General features: G+C 30.5%; 1 long non-coding RNA gene across 2 annotated transcripts; it reads left to right on the plus strand.

Moving 5' to 3' along the window:
- Window positions 1–1,525: 1,525 nt before the first annotated feature.
- On the plus strand, window positions 1,526–8,476 carry LOC128193575 (uncharacterized). 2 transcript variants are annotated; one of them, XR_008244898.1, is made up of 4 exons: window positions 1,526–2,122; window positions 2,485–2,560; window positions 3,315–3,374; window positions 8,265–8,476. It is a non-coding gene; the product is annotated as an uncharacterized LOC128193575 (long non-coding RNA). The 2 variants fall into 2 exon arrangements; XR_008244897.1 differs by lacking the exon at window positions 8,265–8,476 and having other exon boundaries at window positions 3,315–3,884.
- Window positions 8,477–18,408: the final 9,932 nt, after the last annotated feature.

Here is an 18,408-nt window from a genome sequence, read left to right on the forward strand (position 1 = left end):
AACAGGTTGTTCAACAGGTTGTTCAACAGGTTGTTCAACAGGTTGTTCAACATTATCTTTTTGGTCCTCATTAGCAAATTGATCTATAGGGTCGTTTTCAGTAGTTTATGAGGCTTCAATTGTTGTTTGTCTAACACCCATTTGTGCCTGAGGAGTGTGAATGACAATCAATCTATCACTTGAGCCATGGGGTTGAGCTTCATAGTGATCTTCTTCATAAACAATGTTTGGAAACTAATCACTCCCACTGACCAAGTCATTCTCAAGGAATTTTGCATTTCTTGATTCTAAAGTCCTAGTGTTATGTGATGGACAATAGAATCTATCTCAGTTTTTTATCACTAAACCTACTCCTCTATTTAGATAAACACACTATCGAGTTTTGAATGAGTAAAGGTTTGGAAAACAAAGTTTTGTTCGAGTTTTGAGCTGCAATGGCAGGAGGTACACATTTTGATCCGTTTTGCTTCCGCTGTGTTGATCTGAATGTGTTGTTTAAAGTTTAACATGTTTAGGTCAATATGTACACTTTTATTTTATCAAGAGATACTTATTTATACACATGAATGAACTATTTTTGCTTTTAGGAAAGATGACAATCACAGTTGTGGAATCGTGTTGGATGAAGGAACTTGAGTAAGATTAACAGTGGCAGAACTTGAAATATCCTTCTTGTGAAACCTTTGAAGACACAACTCATGTGCGAGAAGTAGGATCTCAACTTCTTCAATTGGAAATGGTTCAAACTTAATAATGGAAATAATTTATTCATATTCTTGCAGTAGTCCTTTAGGAACAACATCCATGTGTTCTTGAAGCAAAACCGGATCATTAATCGAAGCGAGATAATCAACAAGTGTTTTGATGGAGAAAAGAATGTCTGACATAGGTCAATCTTCAAGAACTATCGATCTAAGCTCAATGCAAAACTGCACCACTCCTGGTCTTGTTTGTCTTGAAAATATTCTTGGATCTTATCCCATTCTTGAGAGGAATGAAAACAACCATGAATGTGAGAGAGAATATACGCTGGATTAATACTTACCAGAATCACAATTGGCTTTGATGAGAAAATGAAACAGAATAATAGGATTCACTACATAATGCTGCAATCAGTATAATTTGATGCACAATTTTTTCACATGTTGCCATAGCAGAAGAGTTCTTCGGTGCAATTTTTCCCAGACCATAAAAAGAGTATGGTAGAACTAAATAAAAACTTTGTAGAATTTAATTGATAAAACTAGACTTGTGAAGGACTAAATTTAAAAAAAGAGTGTGTATCAGAGAACTAGAATAATTTTTGCTTTATGGTTTTTTTATTTCACGCTTCTTTGTAATCCATATTTCATTTTGTGCAAAGAGAGAAAGGTATGCTCACAAATTTATTTTTTTCTGAATGGATTATTGACCCTTGTATAGAATGAGTCTGAGAAGATGTGAGCGTATAACTCCTTCTGTATCAAATTAAGCTCTTGCAGTAACCATAGTGTGTTATCAGTTATAACTACCAGAATTAGTTTATCTGTTACAGATAATTCCTATTCAGTCTGTACTACACCCAACTGTGCTAACAGACGCAATCACTTTTGTACTGTTCAGTCTATAATATACAAATTTATTTTCTCTCTAATATGGTATCAATTATGTAGGTGTTATATAGCAAAAGTAGATAGTGCAGGGGTCCTCGGTAAAAGATGATCTACAATCTCTCCTGGTGCGGCAGTTAAATTCTTACGAGGAAGTACATCTATTGCTTCTTACCGAACCATTTCATGAGGTTTATTTCCCATTATCTTTGTTCTATCAACATGAGAATCTTAAAGACATTGGGAGACTGCAAGAAGTACCTTCTATCTCAATGATTTCGCTGGAAGCTGAGGATTTGGCAATTCGTTTTGTTCAAGGATACACAGCAAATCCTGTGTGAAAAGTTTAGAGGATTTGACAGGCTAAAAGGCATTACTGATAATCTCAGTTGGTGATTATTTAGTGTATCTTTGTGGAAATGTCGAATGAAAAGCTCCAATCGTTGTTGGTCATTGGTTGCCTCTTAGGTTCATTCAAATTGAGCAGTTCAGCTTGCTTCTTTGTACTGTTTTATTAGTCTTCTTATTAGGAGGTATATTTTGCTAGATCTTCAGCCAAATTGACACGGAGTGTTGCATGTTCCTTGTTGTTAGCCATTTTTGCATTTTTGTATGTTTCCTGTGGATTTGTTTTCCTTGCATTTGTACCTTTTCTATCTTGACAAGTTCTTGTTTTAGAAAAACTAGAAAAAGAACTATGTAGCACACAATTTTAACAGAAAGTTTAGTTTTTTAATCTGATATTCCATTGTTTTACCAATTACGCTCATATATGTGAGAGAGGACACCTTTTCCTGCCATCGTTTATTTTCTTAACATAATTTGATCAGTAAATAAATCGTTTTATTATATATCTGTGGAGATTGAAAGTCAAATTCATTATTGATGGTTGCAGGTTAAAGAGTCAGAGGATCTTCACTTTATATTTCTGACGTTTTGATTGGTTTTGCATTGTTGAGACTGCTGCAAAGGTATTTGTATTGATCAGATTATCTTATATTGATATATAAAGTGGATTACACACTTATGATTTTATCAACACTTTATTTATCTTTCTCTTGTGGAGTTGTCCAAAAAAATATGAAATTATTAAGGAAAATATTGCCACTGATAATATCATTGAATTTCATCTGTGACATTTCTCCTAAACTTGTGATGATCATCTTATTTAAATTGAGTTTTTATTACATTAAAAGCAGAAATTATAGGAAACGCATATATGTCAAAATGACTTACCTATGACTAGTATTGAAGCACAACCATTCCTTTTTCTGTTCTGTGGGTTGATTTGGCACTGGTTGTTAGTTGTCCGCATCATATGTAATTCATGTAACATGGTTGATGAAGATCCTCTCTTGCCCATCTTTCAGTCCAATTATTTCATATGTAGTCATTGTATGAAATTCTAATAACTAACCCAGCAGTCTTCACAGGGCTTCTTTTTGACCTTTGGATCTTGTATCACTGGTCTTTGAAAAATACTTCTTTAGGATGACATGGGTCATATGGTTTGCAGTAATCATTTTCATTATTATTAGAGCTCCTTTGACACTATCATATCGGCTACTTCGTTTAGTCACTTACTATTTCTATATTGTTTATCTCGTTATTTAAGTGTATGTTTTAATTAAACTAATTAGAATGTGTGATTGCCTGCAAAGTCATGCTTGAAATATTGTTCATCACACTAGTTTGGGTGATGTAGATGCTTGAAACATTTTTCAGTGTACAAGAATAATGGATCATGAGCGGAAGAATATCGTTGTTGTCGATAAGTCAAATGAGGTGAGTTATATACATTGAATTGCAGACTTCCTTGGACCCATGAAAGGTACATATGAACCCTGCTACTATTTTCCTTGTTAGCTTGTTTTCTTTTCCTTCATTTGAATCTTTTGTTGCTTTGTTTTACTTTTCGTGGTTGGATCTTTTTCTTGAAACTGAAGTAATGGAATCAGTTCTAAAGTGTTGAAGCTTTGATAATGATAAGAAAGAAGTTCCACGTAATGGTTCATTTGTCCACTGCAAGCCAGTGGCAGAATATTATCAAGTGCATTTTACGACGACTTCGATTTTTGCTAAGATCCTATTGCTTAAGTCAAGCATGATGTGGATACCATACTTGAATCAATTAAAAATTTTCATAGTGAGTTCAACATTAAGAGATAGAACGTTCTTCCAAGTCTTTTTCAAATATCACTGTCTACTGTATTCCAGTGTACACACTGAAAATGTATTGGTATTAATTTGTGATGGAAAATCAATCATGCTTTTGAAGCACAAGTGTGGACTAAAGTAGAAAGACTAACTACCTAAATGTCTTAGTAGTCAAAATGTATCTTGAAAGTTACTGTAGTGCTTCACAAACTATATATGTTTATCTAAATATAGGTTTGGTTTTTACCCCATCATTTTACTTCTCCCGACATCATTGTTATAAGTGTGAAATTAGTTTAATGGAGCAATGTCTTAGGTAAATTTGATGCATGCATAATCAGTTCTAGAAGGATCAATATTCTACCTGCCATGTTTTGCCTATGTTCAAAACAAAGAACAATTTTGCCTATGCAGCCATGATATTGATCACAAGTTTTTCTGCATAAACTTAAAGTTTATTAATCAAATAAAACGTTTTCTTTATGGTGCAGTTCTACAATGAGGTAAAAAGCTACACAAGTGATTGTTTTTAGTACCACTACCACAATTATAAACCCAATGTTTTCCACACACCCAAGTAGTAATCTCTATTGATTTTACAAGGAGTTAAAGTCATTTTTGTTACAGGTCAGTGAAGAGATATGATTTGACATGACATTTGAAATGAACAATTTGATACACTGGGATGACAAGACCTTTGTGGTATGGGGTGAAAGGATGTGATCATATAATAAATAACATTATATAAAAAAGAATGGTGTAAGTTGTTTATTGTGGTGTAGTTGAACAGGATAAAGAGGTTTTTGGGAAGATAAAACGTGAAAACAGCCAAAAAGTACAAGTTGCAATACCTTGTACCCTGTGGCTAATGTAGTTTGACGTTGATTTATGATGCTGAAGTGTTCAATTTAATCTTTTGCAGCACTTTGGTTGATTATTTTGATTGCTACTTGCTAATTGTCCTACTTGTTTTGTATTGTGGTTCTAAAGTATGTGGTGGATACCCACCACAAGTTCAACTACTTGCATTTCTGATTACTTTGTTGTGAACAAAAATCTTGTGTTAGGGGTTTAAGCACCAATGAATCTGCCACAAGGCATTATATGCATGGTAATATAATATAAACTAATTGAAAATTATATTCAGCATTCAATATCTTTTTTTTTTCTCAAGTGAAAATGACATGTTAGATATGTTTGAATAAACTTTTCCAGGAGAACTTATTGGAGAAAAAATAAATAAATTCATAAAGCTTTTCATTTTATTTTTTTAATTCAAGTAGTTTTAATGTATGATGAAGTATGTATTTTTTTTTTCATGTTTTTTCTTTGTTTAGAAGCTTTTAGGAGAAAATGTTTGCCCATAATATATTTTTGATGAAAGACTGATCTACAACTATTAGCAGAAACTTTTTCTGTGTTTATTTCCATAGTTTTTCTTTTGTGGGAATTTTTGTTGTTAATGCAAGTGACTTTAAGATCATAAAAATATCTACAAAGCTAAAAACAGAAGGGTTGAGTTAGGTTTCGTAAAACTTTGGTCTTGTCTAATTTTTTAAGTCTTTGAACTTGGTCTATTTATTTGATATTGCTCTATTTTAAAGCTTGAATTTTTAAAAGCATAATCTGATTTGACAGTTTATTTAAAAGTCCAATGGTAAGACTTTTTTAAAGATTGAAAAATGTCTTTAAATTAGTGGGCCTTAGTTTACCTGTAAATTCCCAAGTTATCTTTAGATGAGTAAGAATATAAGTTTGAACATTATGTTAATTTAATAATATTGTTTATCTCATTTTTTCTGTGGTTCAATGTACATATCTCAAGGTATATTATGAAAATTTCTTTTCTAACTACCATTTTCTCATTTCATAAACGATTAACTGTACTCTTTCAATATTATGACGAGTGAAAATTAAAATATGGCAATAATTTATGTGTAATAGTATTTGAAAATATTAGACATAAAATATTAGATTTGCAGAACGTGAAAAGAGATGACCCAAATGATTCGTACCTGCATTATAATAAAAAGTAATCTTAATGGAGAAGTTTTAATTACATTATATGTATTTGAATTTGATTAATAATTGTGGTAGTTGAAGATGGGTTTAGTCTTCAATAACTATATGTATATTTATTAATAGAAGAATTAGCATTAATATGAAATTCAATTTGAAGGAACTTCTCATATTGTATATTTAAAATTCCTAGTGATTCTTTATAATTTATATTAATATTAAGACTTAATAACATTTTTAGTTTAATATTTATATAATGATTTAGTATTGCTTTTATTTATATTTATCTCAATGTCGTCTTATATTTTTAAGAAAACTCAATGTGATTGAAATTAAGTTTATGTAAAGAAAATCAAGTATAAAAAAATTGAGAAAAAAGCATTAACTAAAAAATAAATTGAGAAAATTTGTGAGTCTAGAGAACATAGTAATAAATCTAATAATGTGTTCTAAATGATGGGAATATGTTATTTTAATATTAAAAAGCTAAAAATATAAATAGAATTTCTATTTATGAGTCTTATTACTTAAAATACATACAATTTTTTTAAAACTAGTTCTATGAGGATTTACCCTCTTTCTTAGTGTTTTAACTATTGGGTCATTTTAAGAAGTATCTAAGTGATCACTATGACAAAGTTTTCCTTCCTATTCGATCAATTATTATAAAAGAGTAAGTTAACTTATACTTTTTTTTCTCAATTTTCTCTATCTTTTTATGCATGTGAGCTTAGCTTCGTCACATGTATAATCCACATCTTCCATTAGGTTCTCTATCCATCAGTGATTTCAATGGCATATCGTGATCATAATTCTGTTATTTGTAGGAACAGATAGAGATATTTGATATGTGGGAGTTGTTTGTGTTCATTAGGGTTGTTTGACCTCCTAATAGGTAAGGAAAGCTAACTATCACATTTTAATTTAGTATGATGTTTGTTATATATTTGAAATGGTGTGAAATTGGTAGTTTGGTGGAGTGAAATATTGTTATGACTGCTTGGTGAATGTTACTGGTTTTGGATGAACTATGAGGGTTAGGAATTGTTGTTTAGTTAATTGGAATTGTTGCTGAAATATTGTTGTGTTATGGTACAATTATTTGAGTGTTTGGGTTTGGAATCTTATGATTTGGTACGAGGAAATTTTGATAAAATTGCTTGTTATATTTCACTTGTTTTGATGATCTGACTTGATGAGATTAATGACATAAATGGTGGTTTTGTTATTGGATATTAAAATGGGTAAAAGGTTAACGTATTGGCTAAAACTGGGTCTAGTAATAAGGGTTTGATAGTGAATTCCTACGGGAGTTGTTCCTTGAGTAAGTTTGGAGTTAGGAGTTTAAGTGATGTCATTTATTTAAGACTTGGTTAGCTTCTTGTTTTGTTGACATTTGATATTTAAGTATTGCTAAGTTTGTAGTTGGGCTGTTATGAGTGTTGGTTTGATTTAATGGACTGAGTCATTGACCAATTGAGCAAATTGATATCCAATCCAAGGTTTAAACATGTTTTCTAAACAATCATAAGGATAAGGATAGCAATTTGGTCATTTGGATAAGGCTGTAGTACATAATCAAAGCTACTGATTTTTGGTATAGCATTGAGGGGTTTTGAGTGGCGTTGAGCTCTGTAAAGTTAGAGAGCCACTAGGCTCTAGGACAATGAAGTTGGGCACTGAGCGCTACAAAGATAGTGAGCTCTTTGTGTTCTGGGCATTGAGGGGCACTCAAGGTTACTAAGCGTTGATGCTGGACTATATGTTTGTTGGGCGTTGAGCGATATTGAGTGGTGTTAAGTGCCACTTCTCCTTTATAAGTCTGGGTCCTTTTTCTCCGTAATTCATTGGGAGAGGGATCTTGCTCGTTGGGCACTCTTTGTGTCCATTCTTTTCATGTTTATGTGTTTTATGAATTCTTGTTTGGTTATGGATTTAATATCTACTTATTTGTAATTGTTGATGCTTTATCGATGGTAATTTTAGAAGTGTGTATGGATTAAGATGTGGTGAAAGGGAGTTCCAAGGGAAAATCCTTGTTGTTGTTCTATAGTGTGAAGTATTTATGTAAGGGCTGTAATATGGATGATCCTGACACTCTAATAATCATTCAAGGTCAAGTAGAGAATGGTGGGTATATCATGAGAAGTAACAGGAGGTTCGTGGTCTAGTGGCTCTTCTTTGGGCCATAGATGTTTAATGGATTAACCTTGTAAGGTAGCTTGAATGGTCAAGTTATTTCATCACACAAATGTAGGTTCCGCAAAAGTTTAATATCAATACTTGTATATAGATGGTCAAATCTAGAGTCGATGTACATAATTATGTATTAATTGATTTGAGTGTATAATTGTTATATATATATATATATATATATATATATATATATATATATATATTCTATTGATTTAATTGTATGGATGTTCTTTGGTAATATTAGCTTATCTTTGTTTTCGTTTGTGTTCTCTATTGTAATGATCATTTGATTGGTATGAACAGAGAATGATGATTCAGTGGAGTAGGAGATGAACAACAAGGGTACATATACATAGATAGTATGAGTAATTTATGTAGATGTGATGTTTTGTAAAACTTTCAGCTGTAGGAGATGAACAACAAGGGTACATATACATAGATAGTATGAGTAATTTATGTAGACATGATGTTTTGTAAAACTTTCAGCTTATGTATAGTCACTCGTAATTCTAAAAGTTTGTGGTGTATAAAGTTTGATGTTATGATTTGGATAAATGTATATGAAATTTTATATGGTTTTTTTTAGTTAATTGTTTTGGCTTATTAAAACTATTAAAATGAAATGTTAAAAAAATATTAAATTGTTATTTTAAAAATGATTTTAAACTTAATATAAATTTGGAAATTTCAATTTAGTCTTTAGTAAATTTTTATAGTTTATTGAATATTTCATAAATTTAAAATTTCAAATTGAATATATCTTTTGTTAATTTTTGTTTGCTAACTTAATGTTAATTGACTGATGTGATTATTATTTTGTTAGGTTGCTCGAACTGTTCTCACATGTAATTTATTATTTTATTATTTTAAAATTTTAAGAACTATAATTTTAAAATTTTATTATTTGATAAATCATCAATAATGGGTATTGTCTAATTTTATCACCAATCACTATACATATTTACATAAATTAAATTTTGTACGAGTCAATTTTTTATTTTGTAAAAAGTATATTTTGGTAGTGATGAAATTAGATCATATTTAGTGTCATAAAATTATAAAATTATAAAATCATAAATTATAAAATTATTATTTACAAAATTACATGTCACGATAATTTAATAAAATGACATGATAAGATAATAACGAACTAGGTAATTAACAACCACATTATTAAGTTAACAAAACACAGTTGATTCAATAAAAAAATTTAATTTAGTAAGTATTTCCTAGATTATAAAAGTTTATTAAAGACTCGACTAAAAGTTACTAAATTTATCACAACCTAAAAAGTAATTAAGTCATTAAATTATTAATATCATCATTGTAACATCCAAAATATGGTATAAACTAGTAGAATGTTTACATGAAATGATATGATAGACCAGTTATCCACTTAATAATAAAGTGTGACTAGTACAGTTATCCAAAAATAACTATAAAGTTAAAACTTTAAACAAAAACCTAATCTAGTACTAAAATATGTAAAAGAACAAACGTCAGTATTAAACTGGTGGATCCTCTCCTTCCAGAGTTTGCTCCACCGAGACCTCTTCTCCTTCTGCTCACACCCGTCGGATGATTATTGCAAAGGAAAAACCGATCGGACAAACATGACAAGACAAAAAAGAAGGGTAAGCTAGTGTAATTTAATTAATCATATTAATCCTACAAATAAAACAATTACATAAGCATGTAACAACCAAACATTTAAATCATGCAATGACCGATTACTCAAACAGGCAAGAACCAAACAAATTAATTCAGGCAAGACCGACTACTTGACTTGACCATCCGGATTGTATGAATATGTAGCTTTGCCCGTTCGTGCACTCGTGGGTGTAGTAACTGGAAACCCATCAGCTGTCGCACGAGGTTAGCCCGTTATCCCTCACCTAAGGTGTCCCCCTTAGACTAGGGCCTCCTGCTATTCTCACGACATGACTTACCCATCTCTACTTGAGACTTGGTAATCATTAGAATGTCAGGATGAACGCCGTGGATTTCGCTATCCATATTCATACTTTACCACTACCTTGATAACCAATCATTGAGACATTCCTCCTTGGAATTCTCTTTCATACCAATTGGAACATCATACCATACTTTCAATTTGACACCATTATGATAATGCATACATCAACCATCAAAGCAATTGGAACAATTAATTAACATAACACATTGGAATAAATATAAATATAATCCTAACAGAAATAACCAAACACATATGAACAAGACCAAACACCTTGTGAATGTTGGAGATCGATCGTTCTATCACTACCTAAAGAACAAGATCGAACGCTTATGGTTTAGGCCGAACACCTATAGCTTAGGCCGAACACTTAGAGTTGATACCAAATATTAATATAAGACCGATTTCTAAAATATCACTGAACGGTCATTAACAGGTAAGGCCCGTGAGAGGCCGAATGCATTTAAGATCGAGCACTTAGTACAAGACTGAGCGCTACTAATAGGCCACCTACCACTCTAATACCGATCGCTACGAAGAGACCATACACCCCACTGAGACCGATCGCTACTGAGAGACCACACACCCCAATAAGGTCGATCGCTACTAAGAGACCACTCACCCCACTAAGACCGATCGCTATTGAGAGACCACACACCCCAATAAGGTCGATCGCTACTAAGAGACCACACACCCCACTAAGACCGATCGCTACTGAGAGACCACACACCCCATTAAGATCGATCGCTACTGAGAGACTACACACCCCATTAAGATCCATTGCTACTGAGAGACCACACCCCCATTAAGATCGAACGCTAGATTAAATCTAATACTAGTACAAGACCGATCAATCATTAACTGAAGTGCCACATAAGCAAACCTTAGTTAGGACCAACCACAAGGAGAAAGTCAAACGGTCAATGAAGGACCCTTAGCGAACTGCATAATTCTGCAGAATGACTGCAAAATTATGATCAACACCAAATCTTTACCAATTTCCTTCATTCTTCCCAACTTCTAATCCTCCCAATTTATATTATACCAACCAAACTCACACCTAACACAAATTCTCCATCTTCATTATCACACTTCCTCCCAATATCACTCGACCACTAAACCAGAATTATGCAGAATCACAATCAACTTGAGTACAACACTCAGGAGTCTTCAATAACAATACCGAACACACAATCATTCAGTTTCACACACATGCAAAGCCATCAAACATCATTTTCATACATCATCAACCAAAATATTTAAATTAACTAGCTTCCCTTACTTATTTGACCGAACCGAAAGCTCAACAATTGCAGACTCGCTCACCACCAGAAATTCCTAAGAACCTAAAATTCACTGATTAATAAGAATAGACCCACCAAAAGACCAGATATATGATCATAAATAGGAAGAGGAAGTTGTTGATGAACACATGCAACCAGAAACTGGACTTGCATGTGTCAAAAAGTTTTGGAATCTCACAAGAGTTCAAGAAATCGAGACTTACTAGTTCTAAACAAGACTTTGATCGGTGGAAAAAGATGTTTATGACTTCAAGATTACCTAAGCTTGGTCTGATTGGAAAGTAAATGAAGTAAGATGAGAGATTTTTAGAGAGAATGAGGAGAAAAGAGAAGATCAAAATTTTAAAGAGAAAAAGAGGGTGCATGTAGAGAATGGAACGAAATTTGAAACTTTCATTTATATACTACTTCTGAAAACCGAATGATCCAATCCAATGCTTTCATTTATATACTACTTCTGAAAACCGAACGATCCAATCCAATACATACACCTGATTTTTTTTTATAAATTCTCAGTTATTTTTTTTATAAATTCTCCGTTATTACAATCATGATATAATATAAAATACTGTCAAATGTTTCTTTATGTCTAGTATTTATTTATTTTTATCACATATAAAATGTATGTGCTCTATGAATCAGCAACTCTCACACAGGAGTTTAATCAATGACGGATAAATAATGATTAATTATAAATAATTAAAAAAGTTAAATATACGTTGTATTTGGTTAACTACGACGGAGTATATTTATGTGTAATTAGAAAATAAAAAATTAATTAAGAAGATAAAAATATATAAGAAAGTAAAAAGTACACGAGACAATGGAATATAAGTATATTTTGGCTTTAGACAGTGTATCCGACAAGTCAACAAGGGAACAAATTATTTACAATAAAAATTTCGAAAAGAAAAATTGAATCAAATTACGCATGTCTAAAATCTTTTAAAATATTTTTTTTCTTTTGTTTTTTTCTTAAGAAAAAGGCTTGCTAGATACACTGTATCTATTCATGCTTTGAAATTATTAATTTTTCATATAGGACGGAACAATGTTTCAGAAAGTACAAACACTTGTTAATATTATTCCTTTACAAAAATAATAAAAATAAAGTGAAAGGGCACATGTTTTTTTTTTAACAAAATTGTTATTATTATCTACAAAAGAAAAAAATATATGAAATAGGGTAAATCGTGGTTTATACAAATAGATTGGAAAATTTCAATGCAAATTTATCCATCAAAATGAGAAGTTTGAAAATTGAATTTGAATCATGGTCAGTTTGAACAAAATAATTGACCAAATTTGTTCATCTTCTTCTCTTATAATATAATGTTGTTCAAAACACGATTTATTGTTAGTCATCGTCCTTTCGATTTAAAATATTTTTATCTTTTTTAAAAATTTAAACTGATTCACGCTTTCAATTTTTGAATATATGTATTGAATTTTTGTTTTAATTTGCTAAAGAGTCACTCCAATATTTATATTTAAAGCATTGAAAAGGAGTTACCAAAATTTATATTCAAATTATTAAAAAATATCAATAAAAATAGTTATAAAATTAATCTTTTTATTATTTCTATAATTCTATAATTATACAATTTGTTTAATCACAATAACTATTACTTGTAAATAGTTTTTCTTAAATAGTTGAATAAATAAAATCAATAACATTTATTTTATATTATGTTATAGATATATAATCTACTTTTTTTCGACTAAACAATCGAAAATCTCTTTGATTTTTGTTTTTCTTTCACTTTCTTTTGAAATCAAACACCTGACTAAAGTGTCAGGTTGAAATTTTATTTCGTAAGTACGACAAACCTTGAGACATTTTACGCCGAAAGAGAATTTACGAATTAACTTTTTTATTTTATTTTATTTATGTGTGTCTGTACCACTACCACCTTATTTTTTTATTTAACTAATTTTTTTTTATGAAATTCGTAATTTGTCACTTCTAGCCGATTTTTTGGACTTGCAATTTCTTCACGATATTAGCGGATGAATTTCATCTCGTCCCAACAACATTGTTCCATATTATTTATATGTCACCTCATTAGATCTACCATTTCTTTTCTAAATTAAATAACTAAATCAACCCAAAACATTGATTTCATTTATTTTTGGCCTTAATTAAGAGAGAGTTGTCCGACCAACTTTTTTTTTCTTCCTCTTCATGTACGAGGTTTGTTTTTTAGTTACAATTTTGTTGGATATTTGTCTCTTTACTCACATTATTCCAAGCCGATTTTATGGACTTGAAACTTGGTTAAGATGGATTAAGTTAATTTAATCTTTTAAATTATGTTATATTTTTGGAGCTATCTAGGAGCTTAGGGAGACAAGAAGAAAGGGTAGCATATCATGAATGACAATGATAGTTAAGGGAACTCGTCTAACCTAATAATAAAGATTATGATTCTAGAAAAGGAAAGGTTTTTGAACAACATGTGAAGAAAAACAAATAGCCGAAAGGTTTGTGATGACTAGGCTATGCTATTCTCAAAAAGTAAAACATTTTTGTTTCTTCTCATATAAAAAGTATTCTAGATTTGGGAAGAGAAGAATATGGTGGAATATCAAACCCTAGATATTTCTACCTCAAATCGTATAAATCATGTTCAATTTCTATCATATCTATATTTTTCCTTACTGCAAACAAACTTTATTATATTCTTAGTATATCTAGGCAACCATGATTTTATTTAATAAGCGAATTCTTAGTTTTTGCTAGTTTTGTTAAATATGTTCAAAATGATTCTACTTGATATATTTATAGTTGTTTTATATTTTGTAAAAATTGTTCAAGTTTGTCTTTTTTGTTTACGACGTTAAAAACGCTAGTAGTATAATTGTCACATTGACAAAAAATGAATGAGATATTTAGTTATTGATTGTGTGACAAGTTGAGGTCAATTGATGTGATAAATTTTTTAATTTTATCCAAATTAATTTGCTTACTTTCTTTTCCATCAACTCTTCAGTCCAAGAACAAAAACGAAAAAAATAAAAAAAAAACAAAACCTCAATTCGCAGTCATAATCCTCCGACGAAAATTCAAAATCCTAATTTAAACCCTAGCCTCAAATTGCAATATCAATCTAGCATAGAAAAAAAAAGTATGAACCCTAAAAATCCAATTCTACAACATGCAAACCACAAATCCCAAATTCAAAAATTGATAAAGCAAGAACAGAAAATCCCCAATTGCAAGATCATGAACACTAATATGTAGAGGAGAAACAAAATCCCAAGAAAAGGAAACTCAATTCGCAAACAAAGAAAAGAACCACAAAACGCGAAATCAACCCTGATTCAAAACCCTAATATGAAATCCCTAAAATTTGCAAGATCTAAAACACAAGAAAAGGAAACCCTAAAACGCTGCAATCACCAAGATCATCCTCTTCATGGCTCACACCGTGTGAATCGCGAACCAGGTAACGAGAAACAAGATCCCCAAAATGCGACGCAACATTGCGACTGTCGCCGTGAAGATGTTGCAGAACGAGACCCTTGTCGTCACAGAGACGCCGAAGAACAAAGCCTTCACGTCGCAACAAAGACGTAGTTGTTGATGCCTATGGTACTACGGAGATGGAAGTCGCGTCTTCCACCAGAACTTGTCTCCCCTTATTGCGAAACACTCTCGAACTAGAACGAAAAGGGAAGAGTAACCCTATCTTGTGTCTTCAAGTTGGAGATTTTCAGGAGTCATAGTCTTTTGGTTGGGTTTATGAGGCTCATTAAAGACAAGAGGCATTCAAATGAAATTTGCCCTAGACTAGGGTTCTACGGAACAATGTGCTTCGATTCAGACAATTGTACTCAATTGTCATGTCAATTTGATTAGTTGTCATATAATTGGACAAGTAATTTATTATTGGTTAAATTAAACATTACACTGTTAGGTTTTTAATGCTGTCAACAAAAATGAGTAACTTGAACCATTTTTACAAAACATGGGATCACTTTGAACAACTAAAAAAAATAAAAAGACGATTTTGAACACACCTAACAAAACTAGGGATCAAAGTTGGTATTAAACTTATTTAATTCTATTTTATGTTATATAAGTTTCAAACTTTTTAAAAAAAATAATATATGTGCCTATCATATTTTTTCTTTAAAGAATTGCCGACCAATTATACATATGTTGATTTGTGTAATTATCTTGTCGATTTTTGTAATAATTGATTAAAAGTCACTTATGATTTCATTATATACATTTTAATATTTTTACAGAAATATTTATAGGATATATTGTCAAACTACATACAACAAGTTCATGCAAACTTCTTTTTTTCACAAACACGCGTTTCAATAAATAAATATATATATATATATATATATATATATATATATATATATATATATATATATATATATATATATATATGATTACACACTTTATATTAAAAAAACATATCTCTTTGAAGACATTCATTGAATTTTCTTATACACTGTTCTGTTATGTATCTGTTAAAATACACTAATTTTAAAGTATTATTGTTTAATATATTAAAATATTACATAAATTAGTACATTTTGAAAACATAAGAGAACAAAAATTTAATCTGATTATTTGTATTACTAAAGTTTAATTAAATCAAGCTAAATTAATTAAACAAATATTATTATCTTGAAGCAATGTACTCCACTGAAGTCATCATGAATGTGCTAGATTGAATTATGCTATTGCAAAATTTTCATGATTAATCGCAAACAATTTCACTAGAGAAAGAAAATGTCAAAACACAAAATGAAAATCCATAGTATGGAGAAAATAATGTAAAAATAACACGTGCATTTTGAGTTGTGAAACGTGGGAAAAGAATGAAGAAGGCTTGCACATGTTGCCAAAAGAAAGAAAAGCAAAGCATCTTGAACTCCATCATCATCATCATAATCGTTAAACGTGGCAACCTTTTGAGTAGTGAAGTTCTAAAATCAAGCTTGGTCTTTGTGCCATGAAGCTCTTGAAGGACCCATGCATGCATAATTAACTCATCATGGTCCACCTCCATGGAAAAACAACACCATCACTCACCAAACTTCAACCTCATCAACCAAACCCTAATAATAATCTCTTGCCGAATATCACGTACGTGTGCGTATTAATTTTCCATTTCTCATCATTCATTTCTATGTTTAGATACTCGTAAAATAATATCCTAGAACTCAAAATCAAAATCACACACCGTTTTCTTTTTCTTTTCTCTTTTTCTAGACAACTTTAATTTGTTCGTGCTCCATGTTTCATCTTCACCACTCAAAGTACGTTTGGTTTACCATTCAAATTGCTTTTCACTTTTAAATGTTCAACTTTATGTTAGTAGATTGAGTGGCCTATGTTATGTGGTTTCTTTATTGTATTGTAGTAATCACTTGTTTAGTTCAGTTTCGTTAAACGTGTCTACCTATTTTTCAAAAGTCCTTAAAAACAAAATAAAATTAATTTTCTATTCTCATTTAATTTAATCAAGTACACACTTTAAACACACACCAAACGCACTGAACAAGTTGATAAAAAAAAAACAATGACTATCTCTTTGAGTATTATAATAGCTTATCACTTTTGAATATTAAAATAAGTTACTAAATTTGCATAATAATGACAAAACTTATATTACATTTTTGTGCAAAAATGAAGCTGAGAGGTTACACCTATGGACCCTCACACTAATGCAGTAAAGGAAAACGATAATGGTTATTTTCGTTTATCTGCAGCGGTTCTCAAACCGAGACATATACAGGAAATGGTCCAAGAGGCAAGGCGCAACAACAATGCGGCAATGAACGACAGTTGAAGGCAATGGTGCGAGAAAGACAAAGAAGAAGAAGGCGAGGACAAATGGTTGTTGTGCGAAGAGAAACGGTTGTTGCGCCAAGAAGAAGAGAAGAACATGAGGAAGAAGAGAAGAACGCCTAAGGAAGAAGAAGCAGCGCGAGAAGAAAATGAACAATAGGTTAAATTTTTGAAGTTAATAAGACATACTACATTGGTTCTTCCTATAACCGAAGCAATACACCCTTATCACCGCGGTTATTAAAGAAATCGAAGTTTAAAGTATCCAAAGAAAAATAAAAATAAAAAAGATGAAAATTTTGAAATTATTTTTAACTTATACACCTCAGTTCGCAAAATATATATATATATATATATATATATATATATATATATATATATATATATATATATATATATAATAGAAAATTTTGTTATTTGTAACAATAGATATTGACAAATGAATTTATGTCTAATTTTCTCATCTTCTTCAAGAATGAATATCTTGAACATGAAATGAAATTAAATATTATAAATAGTGTAAGAGCTTGATAACATATGTCATTGATTTTCAATTAATATTTTTAGAATAAATTCTAAATCCTCTTATATCATCTTAGTTAGTGAATTTATATCCAACTCAACATTAAATTGATGTAAAATATATTCTTAATCAATGTAAATTTTCGTTTTCTCTATTTTTAATCTTTCAAAAATAATACTCCTATATTAGATTTCTTGATATGTTGACTATGATATGATTTGATTTTTTTTTTATATTTATTTATAAGAATTGAACATCAATTTAATTATAACATGACTTGAAGGTTTGCTAAACAAGAAATACCAATAATAAAAAATAAAATCCAAACACTTTTAGCTGAAGATCATAATAACTATGCAATATATTAGGAAGGTATCATGAATAAGTTAGCTGAATATGGTAGATCTTAAGATGAGTATACTTCTTTATTTGAGTACATTATACATTTTATACTTGGTCTCTTTATTTGTGAATTTTTGTTTGTATACTTTTTGTGATTGAACCTTCTTTTTGTATGTTTTTGTAAAAAAAAAAAATTGAAACACTCCAAATATTCTTCATCAATATAGTCTTTATTATTGGTTAAAAAAAAACTAGTTTTGGATTACTGATTATAAAATAGAATTGGGATTCTAAATCTAAAACAAATAGATTCTACTTTCCCTTTAATGAGAAGTATATGATACATAAATTAAAAAAGAAAAAAAGTATGATTATATTAAAATCTACTTTCATTTGTGTGGAAAAACTTACAAGAATATGGAATGAAATAAGGGTTTTGTGTAGGGTAAAGAAGAAGGAGGAGAATGTTTCTTTTTGGAAAGTGACAC

The sequence above is a fragment of the Vigna angularis genome, chromosome 8 (genome assembly GCF_016808095.1).
Source record: "Vigna angularis cultivar LongXiaoDou No.4 chromosome 8, ASM1680809v1, whole genome shotgun sequence".
NCBI lineage: Eukaryota > Viridiplantae > Streptophyta > Magnoliopsida > Fabales > Fabaceae > Vigna > Vigna angularis.